We start from the raw sequence: 23,032 nt of genomic DNA, 5'->3' as shown, positions 1-23,032 counted from the left end.
GGGGGGGGGGAAGCAAGCGAGCGCAGACTGACAGACAACAGGAATGATGTTCGGGCCAAACTATACACGTTTTTTATTTCTACTCTCAAGAGACCAGTTTAAAACTGATCTGCATTGTCACCAGCAAGAGAAAATACGATACTACTAAAAAGGAAATAGCGTTTGGGTTTTATTTGTATCATAATGTAATAATACACTTGGAAGTATGATCTAAAAAGCTGTGGCCATGAATTTACAGAAAGAGCCGTTTGAACACTGTTTGTGTGTGGCTTTTATTTACCATCTTTAATTGTTTTTGTCCCATTGATGGACAAGGAACATTCATCTTTCTGAAAGATTTACACTCCTGTCATGTGTCTTATCATGTGTCATATCATGTGTCGTATCATGTGTCGTATCATGTGTCGTATCATATGCGAGAGACTTGATAATCCACACCATATTATGCTAGAACAACTTGATCCAGAATACAAAACCAAAACCAAGTTTGATATTCTTCCAGTCCACCGGAGCAGGAGAATATATGGCCTTAAGATACGAGTCCGACAGTAGACGTTGAGTCGTGCTGCACTCCGTTCTCCATCTGTTTTAGTTTTGGTGTGGTTGTGATAACCTCAGCCTGACCCCTGATTGGGTTAATCTCACCCTCATCTTCTCTCGCTGGTCAGCTGACAGAATGCCGCGCTGCGATTGGTGGACGCACTGCTGAGAAAGAGGAATTTGTTTAGCATTGTGTTGAAGTCACAGCTAGCCGCTGAGAAGTTTAGTCTACTGTCCAAACCATAGCAAAGCTTCAAAACACAAAAGCAGAAAGAATGTTTAGGGTGACTATTCAAAGACACAAACATGTTGGCTTTCTCAGGCAGTAGCCAACACGATACCGTTCCCCTCGCAGTGTGTGTAAAGCAGAACGAAATGTAAAATGATGTTAACTTGTGTATTCAGAACAACCTTATAGTAATAGTTGTTGTACCTCAAAGTCTGAGTTTTGGAGAAAAGAGGTCTCATATGGAGTTAAAAGCAGAGAGTAATGCAACAAGCCCAATAATGTAAGTTAGTTTCATTCAATGTTTCCCCCTTTAACTCTCAAAATAAGGATCCTGTGAAATGAAGTTATTGTAGTTCCAGTATTTCTAAATAGCTGTGAGGGACAGGCCGCTGTGCAGTAGCCGCTCCAGGCGCTCTGTTTGGAGGGCTTAAATCCAGCCAGATTAGATCAGAGGACCACTCTGTTTGTTTGTTTTGATTTGGGAGGGGCCAGGCTCCTGAGGGATAGCCCCCCCCCCCCCTCTCTCAACCACGACTCTGCTATCCCTCCCCAGGATTCCCCTTCAGGGCACAGTCGACTGGAGCCCCTCTGACCTCTCTGTCACCCCGTCCTAACCCACGTTAGCCAAGGCATCCTGAGAACAAAAAAGAAAGAAACCGAAGGAAGACTCTGCTGTGTTTTAGCGTCCGCGCAACCAAATCACAACCAGACCCGTTAGTCTGGGGGTGTAGGCAGTGCCACCCAGGCAGGCAGCGCCTCTGGCCCTGGTCAGCCCGAGCAGAGCTTCACCCGGCGCGTTGACCTCTCTTTCATCTGCTTGTTGGTCTGATGTGTTCTCTCACTCCTGTTGGTGCTTCTAGAGAAAGGTATTAGCTTAGCGAAGAGCTTGGCTGAAGGCCATTCGGGCTGCCGTCCTGTTGGCGTGTTACGTAATCATCATCATCATCACCAGAAGTTATTTTGAAGTTGCTGTAAAGACATCGACATTTGCTTCACTTCTAATTTGAAGTAGCATGGATGGAGTCCACATTTGATTAAAATAAGCTTTGTGACTGTGAGTCTGCCATCGGCTTGAACACAGCCAATTTGGCGTCTTTATAATCACATGATGTTCTGCAACTGTTTGAGCTCCGTTGTCTAGACCTCTGGGTCTCATGATTACTCTCTTTCCACCTATTCCCATTTCTTGAAACACTTAGCCCATTTTGTATTTCCATGTACCTCTGTCCAGGCATCAGCCAAGGGAATACACCTTCACACACACACACGCACACGCGCGCACACACACACACACACACACACACACACACACACACACACACACACACACACACACACACACACACACACACACACACACACACATACATATACATACACACACACACACCCCTCTGCTGACCTCTTCTTCATTCCCAACAGAGCCTGGGGTGAGGCAGCCTGGCACCAGACAGTCATTCAAACCTACTACTTACCTTCCTTCCTACTACACTACTACTACTACTTACGTACGTACTACTACGTACGTACGTACGTACCGTACCGTACCGTACCGTACCGTACGTACGTACGTACGTAACGTAACGGTAACGGTAACGTACGTACGAACGTAACGAACCGAACCGAACCGAACCGAACCGTAACCGTAACCGTAACCGTAACCGAACCGAACCGAACGAACGACGTACGTACGTACGTACGTACGTACGTACGTACGTACGTACGTACGTACGTTACGTTACGTTACTACTACTACACTACACACACACACGACACACACACACACACACACACACACACACACACACACACACACACACACACACACACACACACACACACACACACACACACACACACACACACACACACACACACACACACACACACACACACACACACACACACACATACATATACATACACACACACACACCCCTCTGCTGACCTCTTCTTCATTCCCACCAGAGCCTGGGGTGAGGCAGCCTGGCACCAGACAGTCATTCAAACCCTCAGGCTGCTTCACAACAGGTCAGAGACGGAGACAGAGAGAGGGATGTATTCACGGCTGATTGTTCACAGATTAACTGGTGTCTTCACTTCAGAACTCAGGCTTTGTGAAGAAGCCTTTATAAATAATATTAAATGATAACTGAGACTTGTTTGTTGGATTTTACATCAACATTTTCTTTAGAAATATAGCAACTACATGCAAAACTAATGTGCTTCTTTTGACTTGAATTATTGCCTTTGTAGATTCCCTTTTAGTCTTTAAACCCATTTATTTAGAAACGGGAACAAATATGTTGTTCAGCCATAAATTAATTTATTATGTTTCATTTAATTTTAATCCCATGAAACAGGAAATAAAAGCAGGGGGATGCTGTGATTGGATTAAAAGTGGTCTTTGTAAACATTGTGACCCATGTCTTTGACACACCTCCTCGCCGCTCTTGAAGAAAGTCTCTTCATAAGAGGAACGCCAAGAGATGAAGGAGGACACGGGATGGGGAGGCAGACTTTGGAGTCTTTGTTAGGCACGTGGGCCTGTGTTTTGTGTCCGTTTTGTTCTTCTAAATCCTCCTTGGTTTGTGTTTGTCTCCGAGCTCTGCTTTGAGCGATTAGAGACGAGGGTTTGAACAGCTCTGTTAAACGAAGACATCATTTCAGCCCTTTCTTGTGGCTTTGAATAGACTTTCTTTGTATCAATAAATGACACTAATGGTTTTGAATATTAGCTTTTTTTAAAGTTTGCTTCTTAAAAGAGAAATAGTCCAAAGTGTTCGCAGAATTTCCCTGCTCTTTATGGGAGTATATTGTATTGGACAAGTGATGTCAGTAAACCATGGCACCAGAGATGAGCCATATCACAAGAGGCATCGCTAGAAATCGGAGTTGTGCCATTAGACAGAGAGAAAGGCAGTATCTTGAGCGAGAGAGAGTAAAAGGGCAGAGACACAGAACGGATTGTTCCACAACAGACTGACGGACCTTTTAGCCTTATCTTCCCGAGCTACTCTTACAGAAAACCAAGGAGAGAAGGGGAAAGAATGCCCTGCTCTTTCTCTGCCTCCCATTCTCTCATTTCTCCTGTCTGCCTCTCCCTTCCTTCTTCATTTCTTCTTCCTCTTTTGTCCATCAGTCTTTACCCGGCGTTTCTTTAAAATCCTCTTAACCCTTGCTCTCCTTCCATTATCCCCTTTCCTCAATATCTTACCTTGATGTTTTAATATCTTGTTTCTTCGCTCGCCCGCTATTATCTTCAGACTCTTAAGAGCTCATTGCTCCTACAGATTGTTAAAAGGTTTACTTGTAAGCCGCCTCCGAGTCCCCGGCATCAGTTGGCTGTTAGTGTTACACGCTCTGTAAAATAGATCCCTCTCTCCATCTCAGGATCACACTGTATGCATGACAGCCATTCAGGAGGGGTGCCGTACAAACGCAGGCCCGGTTGCCTTTGCAAGAGCATCTTATTTGCATTTGTTTACATGTGCCACTCTGTGCAAATTTGGATTTGCTGCATGTCATAAATGTTTTTGGTTGCCCAGTTCCTGATACACACAGACACACACACACACGCGCAACAGTATTTGGTTGTGATGACACCGTGAGTCGTCCCTCTCCTCCCTCTCTGACAGAATGAAACGGATGGATAATTAGATATCAAAGGGAGGCAGGCAGGGTGTGGCGAGGCGCGCGGGCCCCTACGATGGTAAAGCACTTATTAATGAGATAGGCCTTATCTGCTCTCCTCCCAGGAATTCTGCCTTTGATCGGCCCCGACTCCGGACTTAATACATTTTTGATTGATAGGCCGAGATGACAGGAGAGAGGCGGTGTGGACGGGGTAGAGTGGTGGTGGGTGGGGTATGGTGTTGTGAACGAAGGGGAGGGGCCCTCAGATGCAACTGTAAGGATGCCCTTCACATGATTAAATAACTTTATGACAATAGTGTTTATGATACATTAAGTTGAGCAGAACTTGTTTGCATGGTGAACACATTTCAATTCTGCATACATCCACCTACTTGATAAATACACACACAAAGCTTCACATTCCTCCGGCCCACGTAGACATAAATCCCCTAAGACAACCCAAACAGACAGGCCTATTCAGTCACCTTAACCCCGACTATAACTCACACACCGGGGCACCAGGAAATCTTTTCCCTAAGACAGAGCAGGCGAGGGGAAGGCCTGTGGAGGGGGACTGAGATAAGGCCCTATCCCCGTCTAGAGATGAGTTATAGCCCACCCAGGAGGATGTGGCTAGCAACGACCCACCCGGACACGCCGCTCGGCTCGCTGGGATTGGTAGGGACGGTGTACTCCCGTTAGTGAGGCGTCTTCACGGATAGAGATAACAGCCCCGCTCTCAATAACACCTTGACCAGAGGGAGGAGAGGCAACCTCGAATCAGTGAGCCTCCACACACACACACATACACACATACATACACACACACACACACAGACGCACACACACACAGACGCACACACACTGTGCCACACACATCATACAGTACACCACCTTCCTCTCTCCGCCCGACAAAAAGGTGACTGAGCGTAACCATTACAGCGCTGTGTCACCTTGTTATGAGTCTCTGTCAATGTGATGCGTCGGGTAAATTAAAGAAGCCATAACCGCTGTTCCGTCAATGCCACGTTACCCCCACTCATTTATTACCATGCCAACGGGTACGGGGAGAGCCCGTCCCCCATCGGGTGAGCAGATCGATCAACCTGACAGGCGCATTTCAGCTCTCCAAATCAATCACACTAACAAAGGCACGTGAAGGAGGAGGTGGTTGTTGATTTGTGTCTACTACTACAGGTATGTGTCTCGATGAGTCAGAAGAAAACATACCCTCTGTTGTCCTGACAACAAAGACCCAAACTTGAGCAGTCAATGCATGGATCTCCGTCAAAATGATCACATTTGACTTTGTAATGTTATTATTTAGGTTTGATCCTGGTTTAAAGTTTTATGATGAGCTGGAAATGTAATTGTGAAAGGTGCTTGAAGAACAACCATAGGCAGATTTTTCAAACTTGCAAAGTTTTTATTGAACATACAGACCGAACGCTGATGCTGGACGCAGCGTGAGAGTGCTGCTCCACGAGAAACATGATGAAACGGCGAACAGAGAAGGGGTGGGAAGCGAGACAACGCGAGGAGGGGTTAGATGATAAGAGTGGGAAGAACTGATAGAGTGGAAGAAACCGTGTAGAGAAAGAAAATGATTAAAAACAGCAATCACCCGTCGGAGACTGATAAACCAACCAGTCGTTAATTGGAAGCGTGCAACTCGTGGGGATACGGTTGGATTAGGTTCACTTCTTCCCCTCCTTTCTTTCTTCTGTCTCCTCCTCCGTGGCCTTAAATGTCTCAAAGACACATTTCACTATCAACAGTTACAATTAATACAATTTCATATAGTTTGTACTCCTTCACATTCGCTAACCAATTGAGTACAAATTGTATGAACACTCTTATAGACTTCCTCCTCTGCTACTGTACGTCTGAAACCAAACTCGGTAAGACAAAATACCGTTTGTGAGCGAGGAAAATGAAAAATGAAGAGAATCAGAGATGGAAAGAGAAAGAGCGGTGAGGTTGTAGCTATTTTTGAGTGATCTTGGCTTTTGGGGCATATAGGAGATGGGAGATGGGCGGTGGTCCATAAACAAAAGGCTGACAGCCCACCCATCACCTCGGCAGGTCTGGCTTGTGCTGCCTAGATAAAGCCGGGCTGCTTCCTCCTGTATCAACACCATCCATCATCCATCTCCCTCGCCCTCACATCAGCCTCTCACTCCCTACACCTGCCCCTCTGCCAGCTGCTTGGGTCCTGGTCCCCCAGCAGAGCTTTCACCAAACTTTAAACACCAATATCTGTTATTTTAAGCCCTTTTAACGAATATTTAACTAGTTTGTAAGCTTTTCTTAACCCAAATCATCCTTTTTTTCATCTTTTTTTGGGCTTTTTGCAGACATGGCACTTTCAGCACATTAAAGAAAGTACAGAACAGATGGTCTGTTGCAGGAAAGAAAAATACCCAACCCCACCCCTACCCCATTAGTTAAGGAAAAATTGTAATAATACAAATAAATAAAATAATCAAATCATACTTTTATGCCCTTTTGATGCAACGGTCCGTCCGAGCTGTAGTCCTTCTGATTGTTAGTTCACTTTTTTGTTGTGACATGGGGGGGGGTTGTTCTCTTTAGTGAATTGTGAATCTCAAACTTTTTAAGGACGAGCATTAATCATTGATTGTCCGCCATCGTCTGGGCCTTTTCCTGTCGCTGCTCATTTTTGGTTTGCAGCAGAGTCAACACATCCTGACAAGTGAAATAAGAGGCATTGTTTCCTTTCTATTTCTTTTTTTTTTGTATTATGAGACTATTCATGTTTAATGTGCTTTGCCCGTCAAATCAGACAAAAGCAGAAGTGTGACTGAGCTTTGGCAAAATAGCAGTTTCCAAAACTAGCCTGACAAAATATTAAACCACGATTTAGGAAATTGTAGTCCCCTCAAAGTGACCCTTCAGGCCATCATTGTCCCCTCGTCAATTTGCTTTTTGTATGAGCATCTCCTTTCTTTCTTTGTTGCTCGTGGGGAATGGAAATTATGCAAATGGAGATGGGCACTCTGAAGGAAAAATGTTGACATCTCCCGTCCTTGCTGCCCCCTAAATACACACTCCTCATACACACACCATTCAGGGAGCTCTCTTTTGGCCCTGTTTGGTGGGTCTGTCTCTTTTGGCTGTCTCTCAAACATACTTTAACTATTGTAGCCATATTGCCGGTACCACGTCCCTTTCTTCTTTCCGCTCTGGTCCATTCGAGCCAGAATGGACAGGTGCTGAGACAGGAGGCTGTCAGCTATTTCAACAAACAATATTGGGTTATCTAACTTTGTAAGAGAACAGAGAAATTAAAGTGTGTTTGAAAAATAGTGCTTTGATTTTCCGCCTCCATCAATGCTACCCCTCTACATGTTCACATTTTAAACACAGGGGAGAATGGATGAAGAGTTTTGCTTCAAAGGCAGTGACAATTAGTTATGGTTTGGTTCAGAGAAAACTTTGCAAATGCAGTTTTTTATTTTATTTCTTCAGTATTTCATTCAGTTCCACCAATCAGAGGGGATTTAAGAGATAGAGTTTAGACCTGGAGACTGGGTAGAGCAGGGTGGACGGGGAAATGGCTCAACTAGAGGATGAATTAAAATGAATAAAAGCCAAGAAATGGGAAAATGGGCTATCACTCGTGCAGCATAATGAACAAAGTGCAGATACCAGTGCCTTTCTGTGCCGCGGGCCTCCGGGCTCTGTTCTCACACTAGTAAAACATGAGAGTGAACGGAGCCAGAAAGCATAATGATTGTCCATTAGTCTGTCCCGAAACTCTGCTTCCTGTTGTAGCTTTAAGGAAGCAGAGTTTGTGTGTTGTGGGAACCCATCATGTGACCTCGGTGCAGCCTTTGTATACTCCTAACGCACCCAGACACAACTCTCTGTGTTTCCAATTATACTTAGCGCTGAGTCGGGGTTCACTCAGGGATTTAGGAACTCTCGACTCAGACTAAAATACAAAATGTGTGAAACAATAGAATATCTGACACTTTGCTATACATAGTCTGACCTCTTGCCAGAAATAGTCAAATATATATTCGGACATGTGTGATGGCTTTAATGTGAGGTACTCTTTTAATATTATTTTGTAATGTAATAAAACAGGTTATATTTCATTTTATTATTTTATAGCTTTTTTTTAAATTAAGAAGTTAAGTGATACTTGATTGTGTGTTACACTGCAGTTTAATAATCATTTGTCTTTCACACATATATTACTATATCTATATGACCCCCTTCACCTGTTAACAATAGACAAGCAACATATCTTGCATCTTTAAGAACATCATTCTAAACACATCATTTGAGTACATCCTGATGCATTTCACACTTTTCTTGAGTGGCTGACTTATTCCCCCTCAGAGACATGACAAATGAGCATCATCATCTCCACATGATGAGTTCATCCCTGCATACCCCCTGCTCTAATGATGATGATCTTCAGTCACGCGTGGCCCAAGAAAGCGTGATGCGTTTAAGACCCCTGCACTGGCCTTCGTCTCCATTAACCCCCATGACTCAGCTGTTGACAGTAAACCCAACTCCGGTCTAATGTTCACACATCAAACAGCCGCGATCGACACTCTCCGTCTCTGTGGTGAGACATGACCGGATGTGACATAAGTAGACTGAGTGGGCAAGTGGTGTCGTCTGGAAGTGTGTGTGGGAGTAAGAGAGAGCTTCGTGATATTAGCGCTGAGGAATGTGATGTGTTGGAGGTCATGTGAAACACCGCTGGCACTCTGAGTAACCTTCAGGAGGGCTATCACGACGTGACCCGGAAGCAGTCAGGTCAGGAGTCGGGGCAAAAGGCTCGTCTCTGTTGACAGCACCCTCTCCAATCTATACACAACTCTCACTCCTACACCTCCTGGGAACCGTACTCCCTGTCTGCTCAGTTTAAAGTTTTCTGTCCACACAGGAAAAGACATGTTGACGTGACTGACCAAAGTATAGAGAGCCATTGTTGGACGTGAGGGTATCAAGGAGCCATTTTTCTGCGGATTGAGCTGAGAAAAAACGTCCCCCAGGAAGTGGTGTGGTCGACAAATGGAAACCACATCTTGATGTATCTCACAGGTCAAACTCCCTTGGGTTTTCAAACAGGGAAAGATGTTAATGGCTAGAAACACGTGGACCTTTGATTAATGTTTGACAGCTCTAAGAATAGGGAGGGGATGGCTGGAGAAAGAGTTGACGTAAAATAACACTGTTCAAGTTGCATGTTAAACAAACATCATGACCTTTTGAAATGCTGCAGTCTGAGATTTGCGTACATTTAGTAAATTAGTGTACATTTGCAAAAGTAACCTAATTTTCAGAGAAAGCAAATGGCGGTATTTTGACGGAGCACAATAGTGGTCCACTCAGCAGGCAGATTGTTTCAAATGAGGCGAGAGTGATGCAAGGACTAATGACTTGTGTAGCCTGCTGCTGCCACAGCAATTATCAATGCTCTTTACTTTTTTGAACAAGGCAGAGTGAACTCAATAAAATGGTCTCGTGTTGTTGAGATCATAAAGAAGAGTGCCCCTGTGTTGGTTAATATCTGATTAGTTTCTGAAAATAGTGTGTAATAGTAAATAAAACGCTGGATAAAGGAGATGACTTACTCTTCAAATAATAATAATAATGAGTAATGGCATACCAGGTCTTCTAGCAACGTGTGAGCTCTGTCCTAGAAAGTATTTGCACTGCAGCGTGCATCTAGACCTCTGCTGTATATAAACTGTAGCTACATGTCTCTGTTTGTGCCGGTTTTAAAACATGAACATTGAACATGTTAAATGGCGTAGGTTTTATAGAATTAATGTTAACATCATTTCTAAGACTGCTTATTTTAAGGCTGAAACTAAATCAATAAACAGCTATTTGGATAATCTAGTAATCATTTTGTCAACTACGTTTATTTTTGAAGACTTTCTACAATGGTAGGATGCCATTTTCTTTCTTTGTTTATATCAGGAGACATGAACATATGTAGGGTTTTTGGTTTGGTGATTTGACAAAACAAAATACTTCCAATACGTTGGGATTAAGAAACATGATTTTTAACCTTTTTTCATTAAAACGTCTTTTCAGTTAATTGTATTTTTCTTGTAATTCCTATAAAACGTCTGTATTTCGTACAGTTACAGTTGTACAGTCGCATTTAGCAACTGAACAAGGTAACACACATGCTAAGGCCTTATTAAAAACGCTAAAGAAAACAATTAGTTTGAGTCATTTCTTTTTCACCAGCTAAAAACCGTGAAAGTCTTTTGAATAGCTGGCACCATTTTAACTTTCGCCAGCAATTAAGCTGGTGGACAAAAAGTCTATTCTGTACCCTTGTTTTTAAATGTTTTTAAAAGCACACATAAATGCCGAGCCTTTGCGATTATAATAACAATTAATGTGCTGTTTATTTTATATTTTTGTATTAAATACTTTGCATCACACCTACATCAATAACACTAACTTAATGTTATTCTTTGTAAAATAAATTAGTCAATCAATGAACTTGATCCCATTAAAGTATTAGGATGAAAGCTTAATAAATCATGGTATTAATGTGTCTGCCATGTTATTAAACTATAGTTAAACAACCTACATGTTCTCCACGTCTGCGGTGTACTTTTCCTTTTCTTTTCCTTGACAATATAAAAGGAAAAGCCTTATTTAAACAAATCCACTGCACGTCAGGCGCACAGCTTTTTAGCAAGGTCAGAACAGCTCAACTTGTCAGTGTGTGCACGTCTGTGTGCAGCATTAGTGTGTGTGTGTGTGTGTGTGTGTGTGTGTGTGTGTGTGTGTGTGTGTGTGTGTGTGTGTGTGTGTGTGTGTGTGTGTGTGTGTGTGTACCCACTCTAATGTGTGTTTTAATGTTTTAACATATGCAACCCCTTATAAACAGTGTTTTATGCAAACAGTGGCAGGGCTCCCATCAGATAATGGCTCAGGAACAGGAGAAGGAGACTGCCTTGTGAGGGGGAGAGAGGGGAGGAGGAGAGGCGGAGTGAGTGAGGGGTGAGAGCGGAGGCAATGTGAGAAACGAGCACAAAACAGCGGGGCCAAGAAAATGTCTCTTTAGGACGTTTTGAGACAGCTAAATAAATAGCAACACATTTGTCTCGGGAACCTTTGTGGGTTTTTCTTTTGACTTTTTGAACATTTGAGCATAACATTCCTGTGACCTTGTTTTATTTTATTTTGTACGACAACTGACTTTAGCAAAGACTTTACTAAATACAGAAGTTTTCTAAAGGAGTAAAAAAAACTTCAAATACTGCAATTGGTTGCTGTACAGAAAGAAGCCCATGTAGCTATTTCACACTGGGCTTCTATTTTGGTGAATTCAGAAATGTTCCCCCCAACATGTGATATCAGCTGTCCACCGCAGTCCAGAGTGTATCTTGAGTTTTCGGTGTTTTTCGGCGTAATCTGCTGTTTTGTGTGTGTGTATCTGATGGTAAGACATGGCATGGCATTGGTCACTTTATCATTGCCAGTGTAATCTCTCCTCTACTTCCTTTACCAACACAACATAAAGACCGCTGGCTGATAAAACACAACACAACGTGGCCTGGTGGCTCGAGCTTCTATCTCCCTATCTCCATTTCTTTCTGTTGCTCTCAGCAGACGAGGGGAAAATGTGTCCAGTCCGCTCTGAGTCTTGATGTACGTCTTGCCTTCCATTTTAACTCTCTCAGCATTTCTCTAAATTATGATTTCCCTCTGTTTTTGAAGATTGAGGAAGCACTGTGGTGTTGACTGAGCTACTACTCTGCCCTAGATCAGCTAAATCTCTCATTTTGAACACCCCCCGCCAATTTCTGTCACTCCAGGAGACAAATGTGCATCTCGAGTTCATTCCCCCCCTCTCCCCGTGCCCACTGGCTGCCTGAAACTCAGTTCCTTGCGCCTTTGAAGTGCTGCGTGCAGAATGGAGATTCTTTGCATGGTAAATTTGCCCAGTTGCCCGCAGCGTATCCATTACACAAGTTTAAACTATGCTTCGGAGTCGTTTTGGAAGGGCCCTTTTTTCTCACTTCACAACCAATTTCTCTGTGTTTTGAACTTCGCTAGTTATGAGCCATGTAATCCGTAAATTGGGCCCTTTCTTCCGAGCTCGCGCTCCACCGTCGAGCAGCGTTTGATGTGCAATTATTTTGCTCATTACAAGTTAATTTTATTGTTATAGTTTGCAAATGTTTCTCCGGGTCATGATGTTAAAAGTTTCTGAAGAAGTGAGAACGAGGGAGAATTAGCGGGTGGAGCGCACGCGGCGCGGCGAGCTCATTTGAGATGCCGGAGCCGGCTATCTCTAGGCTCACTTTCAAGCCTTTTAGAAACAACCTGCTGGGTGGTTTGAATAGCTAAGGAGAAGTTGATCTGGGATTTAGTGTGGCAAACCGATCCAAGGCCCTTTATCTGCTGTAAAAGGTTGGGAAAATGGAGATTTGTCGTGTTTGTTAACCATAATCTCCTCCACAGAGAAATGTTAGCAGTATGGGAATCATACATCCCCTTTTATTATTTTTCCTTTTGTCCCCATTCTCTCTCCACACACATCTTGGCAACCTGGTGAGATCATGTATGTTTACAGACGCATTGTTGATACACGAAGGGAGGGATGGCGAATCATACAATCTGTCCTCTTTTTTCAGAAATACCAGATTTGAGAAGCTTGCTAATTTCACATAGAAGAGGATCAACACTTTAATTATGTCTGGCTCGTGAACAAAGCTAATTGTTGAGCTGCTAAATGTCATTGTTAGAGCTTGGCAGTGCAACTCTGAACATCATATAACCATGCCGCTAAGCATTCAATTGTGACTGAATTACGCTGTCATGCTTTACTTTTCAATAGCTGCTAAATCCATTGATGGAAATAAGATTGGATTTTACAGTAACATTTAACTTTTCATTTACAATTGAATCATATGATACCCCAAATCATTTGGCTGAAATACTCGTTCCTTTCTTGACTTGAATAAACACAGCTGCTTCAGTTTGATTCAGTCACCCTAACTCAAATACATTTTTAATTACCCTTTAGCTGTGGGACACAATAACCAACACACGTGCGCAAATTGTTTCTACATTCTCCTTTTCATCTGAGGAAGAGATAGTGCTCTTTCTTTTCCCTCTCTTTCATTTCTCCCCGTCTCACTCAAATTCTTGTTCTTTAATACCATCAACGCTAAATAAACTTTGTTGACAACAATAGCTGCTGGCAGAGCGCCTCCACAAACAAAGGAGTGCCAACAGGTTCAAAGGCAATGCATCACTCTGACTCTTCATTATTCATCCTTCTGTCTTTACCTCTCATCCCCCATTATTTTCTATGTGTGCCTGTGTGTGTGTGTGTGTGTGTGTGTGTGTTTTCTTTGTGGCTCTTTGTCTGTTAAACTGCTACATGGTCTGGATACTGAGGCTTATTAGCCGTTCAGTTTAATTAAAAAAGGCCATTCATATGAAAATGTGAGTCCGATAGCGATTGCTGTCCCCAGCAGCTTCCTCCTGTTACTTTTAATTAGACACTCACTTGATTGACATCAAGCCCACTGGCTGGCTGAAGCCTGGTGTGTGTGCTCAGTTAGTGTCCATGTGTTGAGTGTGTGCAGGCATTTTCCACACAAACATATACATACAAAAAAGCGCGCTCTGAGGTCATTAAAGCGTTACAGCGGGAGACCGTACATCAAAGTTCACTTTGTCGTCATGAGCTAATTATCCGCACAGTAGCACAGCGGCTGCCCACCTTGTCACTCATGTCCACCGGGTCACGTCCAACAATGAACAGTAACCTTGTGATTATGAACAGGGTCCACAGTGTTGCTGTGTTCAGTCACACCAGCACCACCCGCCAGGCTGATGGAGAAGGTGATGAGCTACTTTTCAATTTCTATTTGTCCCCTCTTCCTTCATTCTCTCTCTCTCTGGAGGGAAGTGGCTCTCTTCATCTGTTTTCAGCGCACGCTCCAGCTCTCGCTACCTTATTATTATACTGTCAGCAGCACGTGCCTGGCTGATAGATGTTCCTCTCAACTGTTTACTACAAGCAGATGATTTAACTAAGGCTCTCTGTTCAACTTGACCTCTTCTCTTCTCTTGTTCTGAAACAAGAGGACTTCATCTGTTGTTTACGACGACTCCATTTTACGGGTGCAGGCAGAGGAACAAGCTGGTTATACTGTTGATGGTTGTTTTATAAGATGAAGGTGTGTGTGTGCTTGGTTTCGCCTCACATCTCTGTTATCGCTGGGCAGATTGCGTGTTGGCTATTCTTTTTTTCGTGCAGCTTTTTATTTCCAAACACAACAACAGCTCATGTGAGTTAGAGTAACAGTGCTCTGAAATGTCCCCGGCTGAATGTAGCCCAGAGAGGCAGCCTGTTTCATGTTAAGGGGCATGGTAAGCCCCGCCTCCACGCAGACTGCAGTCTCCAGCTGAAATGGCCCATCAGAAGTCACTGCTCTGTAAAGTTGTGTTCCTCTCTCCGTGTTTTGTTTTGATTTGCAGGACGTTTGGGAATGATTTGGGAGTGAGGCCCCAATGGGGCAGGGATACAGAGCAAGACGTGCACCGTGAAGCTGAAAATGTTGTTCCAATTACCGCCTTCATTATGGGTTTGTCATCCGTGGTTTAAACGCACGGCGGCCCGCATTTCATGCTGTGTCAGGAGAGGCTGCTTCTTGTTGTATTACATGTAGTATGATCTCGGCTCCAGGCAAATGCAGTTTAGGGTGTGGAGACGGCCACTGATAGGCGGCACTCTTTGTTCAAATGTGAATGAATTTAAATGAGTTAAAGAAGTCCGTTTTCTAGTTTGTAGATTGTCAGCATTATAAGAAATCTTTCCTTGATATGTTTTCAAATCAAACATTTCTTGAAAGTAGTTTTTTTTTTGCTTCAGAACATTTCCATTTAAAGCCACACAGTCACTATATATATATTTTTGACTCTGTAACACAGTGTTCTTTCCTTCCTCTCAGACAGATTAAATCACTTGTGTTACTCGGAAATGCTCCAAGCAATAAGGCGTGTACAAAAGAGCCTAACATGGTTTGAAAGAGCATGACAGAGAGTGTGTTGATGTAACGTATCATTGTGGTGACTCTGTTGAGTTAACACCATTAGCCAACCAGTGCGAGAGTCCAGCTGTCTCTCTGAGCCTCTGAGGTGAGTTACCTGGGCTGACTTACCTGTCCTCCCAGTGCCCCCCAGGATACAGTGTTTCAGCCAGGCCCCGTGTCCTCCCGTCTCCACAGCACTTAGCAGTGATTAACCCCGGATTCGGCCGGCCCACCTGCCATCTGACTACCATTACAGCCGCGCTTATCTGCCTCTCCATCTCCCTACAATAGGGCCGGGGCCTGGGCTAGGCTGGGGGCTCGGGCCGGGGAGGGCTGCCTGCTCTGTTTAATAATAAATCATTAGCTAAATACTTTTGTCCATTTGTGTCATGTTACATGTACTTCAATTTTCTGCTCTGTCTCTGTCCATCACCCCCCCCCTTCCCGCACACACACACACACACACACACACACACACACACACACACACACACACACTCTCTTTTGCTTCCCTTTCTCGTCACCACCGCCACCGTCCAGTCGCTGCCAGTGGCTCTCCACCAGACTACTCCTTCCTGTTTTTTTCCTTCCCTTTTTCTCACTGTCTCACCACTGACTACACATCTGACTGATTCATATCGCAGCGAAAGTTAATCTTTGTTCACATAAGCAGCCACACAATTGTATATATCCTATAATTCGACCTGGTGAAAAATATATTTTGCTATCGCAGGAAAAATAATTGATTTTCCACCTTGGGTTGATAAAACAAGCAAACATCGTGCTTCATGTTTTGTTCCTGTTTTCAGAAAACTTGGAATGGCACCATCTGAATTGGCCTGTTTTGGCTGCTACTGTGTCAAAAAACATCCATTCAGACATATCACTGATTCAACTTTACACTTTTTTTCCGTCTGGTTCACTGTAAAAGGACACCGCTGAGGTACAACGACTAGGATTTGTGTCACAGTGGTTTCACAACACACGTATGCTTGACACTGTCATTGGCAATCTGGACAGCGAGAACCAGATAAGTCTGTTGGTTCATCTAACTTGTATAAAGTGATTATGGACGTACTGAGCCCTCCATATTTAGACTGCCTGACGCCCCTCTTCAGTTCCCCCCCTGGTCTGACTGTTGTAATTTAATTTTCCGCTGACAGAGGCCGTGGAGATCCTTGGGTCACGGTGCAAGTCCCTGCAGCACCCCTTCCATCCCCCCCTACCCTGCGCCCTCACGCTCTAACTAAGAAGTCGCCATGCAGCAGACAGCACACATTAGATCTGTCTACCACTGCCCCGGCTAACCCACCCGATCCATAACCCCATGCTGTAATGAGACAGAGATTAGGGGAAAAAGACGGCAGCGAGGAATTGCATTTATCCTCCTATCCGCTTCCTGTTGTTCCTATCATTGCTTAGCACCTTACAATACCTGACAGGCTGAAAGATGAACTGTATGTTGCATATTATTTCAAACCTGTCAGAGATCATTTAGCAGGATAAAAGTGGGGATGGAGAAAGTGTGCTGTGTTTGCCTGCCGTGTTGGAGGCCACAGCTGGACAGGTCGCGCTCCTTGTTGACCTTCAGCGTGTCACCGACCTGACTCAGCTTCACTATGCATCACTCTGCCTGTCAACACTCGCCTATGGCCTGCACTTCTACTGTTATCTGCCATGGAGAGCAGACCTTAACATGATTCGCCCGTTGAGGGATTTATCCCGATCGCTTGACCGCCGCTGATTTCAATATCTGGATACACAACTCGGAGGACATTTTTATTTCCTGTGTTATCGTAGCCTCATACAGCCTTCCAAAGTTCAGGCTGGTGTGAATTTGTTTTACTTCTGTCTCAAGTGAGCAATTACAGTTTTTTTCAATGTTGATGCTATTCTATTTTTTCATTCAGCATCTTGTATTGTAGTACCCCCCCTCCTTTCTCTTTCTTTTTCTCCTTCCCTCTCTCCTCCAGGCCGTGGCATAGCCAGTAGCTGATAGGCATCTCCTCTGGAGTCTGCTGCAGTCTGCCCTGGCTTCAGACAAAGTGCCTCCATCAGACCAGTGAGGCTCCCTGGGAACCTCGCAGCAGACCCACTGGCCCCACCAGCGCTGTGTGTGTGTGTGTGTGTGTGTGTGTGTGTGTGTGTGTGTGTGTGTGTGTGTGTGTGTGTGTGTGTGTGTGTGTGTGTGTGTGTGTGTGTGTGTGTGTGTGTGTGTGTGTGTGTGTGTGTGTGTGTGTGTGTGTGTGTGACAAGGGCTCAGACTGGGACCTTTTGTGTTCCAGTCCCTCCCTGTGTTGTAAATGGGTTTTGTAAACTGGGAGATGTGTATAGCGTCCATGATACGTAGGCCACAGAATGAATGCTTGGTTTATTCAGAGTGATCATCTGGAAGCCCCGCTCCATACTATTACTGACTATTCATTATATATGTTTGTATTCATGCGGTTGTGTTGTAGTCCATGTGAAGGAGCCATATCAAGATTGACTGCTTCTCAAAGCCCTGAGACAATGAAACACACACACACGCATACACACACTTTATAAGTCATGCTCCCACTTCAAATCTGCTCCTGGCATCGGGGAACACTTGGGAACGCTTGGCTTTTTGACTTTCATCATAACTAGAAAGAGAGGGACCAAATGGACAAAAAACAAAAACCAAAGGAGGAAATCAGAAGAAGTGCTTTTATCAGGGGCCCAGTGTTCAGGGGCTGACACACACATGCAACACACACACACTCTTCCTGTACCTGACCCCCATGTGACCCCCATAACTTTCCAACATTTAAAAACGCAGCCGGGGAGGCTGTTCTCCCACTGGAGTTTATTTGTGTGTGTGTGCATGCATTCCTCTTAGGCTATCGGCACCATCACTTGACAAGAATTATATAATTGCAGCCTGTGATCTCATTTTCCTCAAAGAACATTTTGAAGTTTCCTTTCCGCTTTTAGTCTTTTTGTTTCCTCTGTGCCCCACTTGTTTTAATGTTAAAATGACTCAAATTAAATCATCCGGCGCTCCACCGCTCCTTTGTGCCATCCTGCAGCGCTTTAGCTCTCACTGTTTGTGGAAACTTTTATATGTTTACAGAGTGTGTTTGTATTGAGTATTTTTATTGTTGAGAGGTAAGCTATATAGGGTAATGTGAGACACTTCAGTTAATGGACTCCACCTTTTTAACACTCAGCCGCAGTAATGACAGAAAAAAAGATCTTAGTTACTGAACATTGTTTTTAATACAGGAGAAATACAAATGCTTTGGCTAACTTTTTTAAATAAAGTCAAGGTATTTTCATTTATAAAAATCAAATGGTTATTTTCTTAACTTCCGTTTTTTTATTTGTGATGAATACTTACGCATTTATAAAGGCTTTTCTATTTTATTTGTTATAATAATTATTTGTTTATTATCTGCCGTCAGATTCTGACTTTAGAAATTGCCTTCCGGTTAAAGTTTTAGGAATCTTTGAAATCGTAAATAAAGAATAGATTAAATTCTAATTAAAGTGATGACAGTTAAATCAAAGAAGCATGACTTATTTGATGATTATATTAACATTTACACCATACTATAATTTCTATCTTCCGGTTCCTATTTTACACTGCTCCCAACACCAGCTGCCCTTTACTAATTAAGCAGCTAATGACTCTGTACTTTGACTCTCTGGATACTTTGTATAAAGCCATGCTAAATCACAACCCAATCTGTACATCTAGTCTAATTCTCTTACCCCACATCTCTGCAGCTGCAGACCCAGTCCCAGTCAATAGAGGGCAGAAGTGATCTGCAGAGGCCTGACACAACCTGAAGGGAGACAGAGACATACAGAGACAGTTTAAATGTGTGTGTAAGTGTGTGTGTGCTCATCGGTGTGTGTTTAGGTTTTAATATGTATGCTTGTTTATGGTGATGAATGTCTGTATATCACTGGTCCAGCTGCTGTGGTTGAGATCCTTTAATGCACAACTAAAGCAAATAAATATAATGACAACAAATATTAATACACGCTATGGGACTATACATGAGACTTTTACCTACGTCAGAGATTTAAAAAAAGAAAAATCCTAAAGCAACCCAATGCCCTTATTAAATAATAATGAATTACATATAAACACCCACATCTCCCTCCCAATCCCAAAGGTACATTCTGTCCATATTCAAATTAATTTAACTTAAGGTTTTCTTATTTTTCTTGATTTTAGTTCTCACAGTGCGATTTTCCTGACATACAGAAACTACGCAATCCTATGTGATTTGTTAAAGGTATCCCTTCTGTCCAGCACACTGTCTGTCATTTCTCTCCTTCTTTTAAACAATTTAATGAAAAAATAAAGGGCTGTCTGTCTTTCTGCTCCCATAAATCAAATAGCTTCAAATGTATGGAAGAGTTAAAGAACAGTGCTTCACACCCCGCCCCCAACCCCCCGTGGTTTGGTGGCTTTATTGTCACACAGGCCTTATCTCCGATTGACACCTCTGGAAATGTCCCAGGAGGGGGACAGATTTGCTGCAGGATTAAACTAATTTACCAGATGATTGAATGTGAGTCCAAAGCCACTCTTTTGGAAAAAATGCAAAAAGGGGGCTCACGGGCACCCCCCCTCCAGTAGCCATGATACATGAATGACTTGGCAATCGTGCTTTACTCTGTGTGTACATGTGAGTGCATGTTGTAAGTAAATCTCTCTTCCCTCATAACATGAACTGAGTCGGAGGTGATTACTGTATAGACAGAATTTGTGGTGTATTCCAGCATTTAATAGTCCTTTTTTAAAAAGTGTTTTCACAGGTAAGATTTTAACACGACGCCTGTCACCCAAGCTCCATCTCTGTATTAGCTGTATTAGCAGCATTAGCAGCGGACGTGAATCACCGTGGAGATATTGAGCAGACGGAGACGAGGATTGGCGGCTTTTGGTTAGACTGGTGGGGAGAATGAGGCTCCTCTGTTAGAAACCAAACATCTTTAAACACTTGCACTGCGTCTAAACTCTGCATTTTGTTCACGTTCTTCACCGTCTCCCAAATATGTAAAAATATGGGAACATTTTCAGTGTGTCCAAACCAATTTGTGCCCGAGGGATGTTTCTTAATTGGAACACATTCAAGAGAACACTTACACGCTCCCGAGTGGTGTACAAAATATTACATTAATTAACATGCAAAACAGTCCTGCTCAGCTAAGGCGCGCGCACACACACACACACACACACACACACACACACACACACACACACACACACACACAATGCAGGCACGCAAAAAGATTGCAGCGACAGCAGAAAACACACGTAGGCCAAGAGGAAATAAGGGCAAAGAATAGGAAGGAAATTTGCTCGAAAATGTAGCTGTAAGCCTGCTGAAGATCTTATTACATAGGCTGGAGATATAGATCTCAGCTGGAATAATACTTAGCACATGCTGCCCTTTTAATTAAGCAGTAATATCTGCGGAGAGGGGTGGAGAGCAGAATCTTTCTGTTTCTGTCTTCATCTTTCTCGCTCCTCCATATCGCGGTTCCCCATCTTTCCCCTCTGCTCCTCTCTCTCCCAATCATTTGCTATGAAAGAGACGAGCCGAGGTGTGGGATGGGAGGAGGAACAGGGGACACACTCCTCTGTGAAGTGTCTTCTTTAAGGCCATACACATGTTTCTGTGTTTCTGTCAGAGCGCCCCGCCGGCGGCCCCGGGCTCTCACTTTGAGGTGCGTTAAGTTTGTATGTGTGGGAGTTAGAGCCGACACGCATGTATCCACGCTTTATGCCCTCCAATTCTGCTCCTGTGTGTGTGGGTGGTACACTGGTACCTTTAGCTACCAAGCGTGTTAGCGCTGAGGCCCCGGTGTGCCCTCGGGCTGCGGGGCCGTCCTCTGGGGGCCGCCGTGCCTCGTGTGAGAGCAGGATAGGAACCAGTTGTCCAAACAGGCCCGTCCAGTCTGCTGGGGGCTGAATCTCAGGATCTCTCTCCATGGGGGCGGCTGTTGGGGACAGACTGTCGGCGTCAGGACCCCCGACCTTATTAAGACCATTCCCCGAAGAGTTTTGATGTGAAACTCAAGTGTTCTTTATTTAACCTAACATGGTCCCTACCACTGTCATAATAGAGAGTATTTTTGTGTTTTATAAAGTTGTGTAAAGAAAATAATTCACTGCATCAGGGCTGTGTATGAAGTGTTCTCCTTCGTGTTTACTGGAGCTGGGTCATCTTTGATTATAGTGATATGAGGCTAGATATCATCTCAGACTTTGGGTAACGTATTACAAGTGTTGTCTTTTTCTTGTTTTAAACGATGCATTACAGTAGAGTGAACTTTTCTAGCTGTTATATATATTTTACCTTTACCCACTTGGTCATATCAACATTATTTCTATTTTTTAAATACTTTTTATTTGTTAACAGATGCACTTCGCTCAGAATACAAACTTGTTTTTTAAATTATATAAATTATTATTAAATCAACATTACTGATCATTTTCAAATATACACACAATATTATGAATGAACCCTTTCTCAACCTTACAATATCCTAGCAATATTCATATGCAGAATTTTTCTTGAAAATATCGTGGTTTTTGGTTTCTCAAGCCCTGCTTTGTGCTTGTACCAAAGAAAAGTAAAGCACAATAAATGATAGCTTAATCCACTCAATCAATTTGTTTGTATTATAAATAATTGTGAGTCAGGAAGGGCCGAGCTGCCACTGAGAAGGTCAGATGATGTTATATCAACGTCAGAGTACATTGGTAGGAGGTTTGGGTGGAGAAACATGTCCAAAACTCACAGGACTTTCTACCAAGGAGGCCACGAGTGAAGCCAAAAGCTACATTATGTAACTTACTCATAATAAGCAAGTTACAAAATCAACATTGGCTACTTAAGTTGAACTGAACCACTTTCATTTCCTAAACCAAGTAGTTTTGTGCCTTAACAGATTCTTAAAACAGGATTGCTCACGTAGTTGGAAATGAGGATAAGTTGAATAAAGTGAAAAGACTACTACTAAATACAGTAGGTGAGCTGAATGCCCTGTTGCTACTGTTACCATAGGTATAAAGCCTCTAATCTTCTGAGTATGCTATTTAATCTAGTGGCGGAGTGATGCCTCTGCGCACTTCCCATTGTACGACATGCAGGGCACGGAGCCTTTATTCAGATGTGTTAACCATTGCTCTGTGCTCCATACAAGTGCAAATCAAGTTAACACTCTCTGTTTGCCTGAGTCTACACACCCTGTGCCTGTGTCATTACTCAGCGCACACTGGCAATGCAGCTCACTCTGTAATTCCACACACACACACACACACACACACACACACACACACACACACACACACACACACACACACACACACACACACACACACACTTTGCACACAGAAGATCTCAAAAAGGCCACATGTTAATCAGCTGTGAGTTAAACTTGCAGCAGAGAAAAAGACAACAGATCAGCTCAATTAACACAAAAAAGAAAGTGCTCTCTACACACACACACACACACACACACACACACACACACACACACACACACACACACACATATATATATATAGTTA

At 43.4% G+C, this 23,032-nt stretch overlaps 1 protein-coding gene across 1 annotated transcript in view; it reads right to left on the bottom strand.

Annotated features, from left to right (window-relative positions):
- LOC104952579 (inter-alpha-trypsin inhibitor heavy chain H3-like) overlaps nucleotides 1-14,502 on the bottom strand; it is a 26,243-nt gene extending 11,741 nt beyond the window's left edge. The window contains exons 1-2 of the mRNA XM_010779430.1: nucleotides 14,497-14,502; nucleotides 7,544-7,546 (exon numbers count right to left, since the gene is read on the bottom strand). The gene's annotated coding sequence lies outside the window, so the exon portion shown is untranslated. The remainder of the gene's footprint in view (nucleotides 1-7,543; nucleotides 7,547-14,496) is intronic.
- Between the last annotated feature and the right edge of the window lie 8,530 nt (nucleotides 14,503-23,032).

This window comes from Notothenia coriiceps, unplaced genomic scaffold, assembly GCF_000735185.1.
Source record: "Notothenia coriiceps isolate Sejong01 unplaced genomic scaffold, NC01 NC01_scaffold00020194, whole genome shotgun sequence".
Taxonomy (NCBI): Eukaryota; Metazoa; Chordata; class Actinopteri; order Perciformes; family Nototheniidae; genus Notothenia; species Notothenia coriiceps.
The sequence above is the reverse complement of the archived record's forward strand: the minus strand, read 5'-3'. Positions and strand labels throughout refer to the sequence as shown.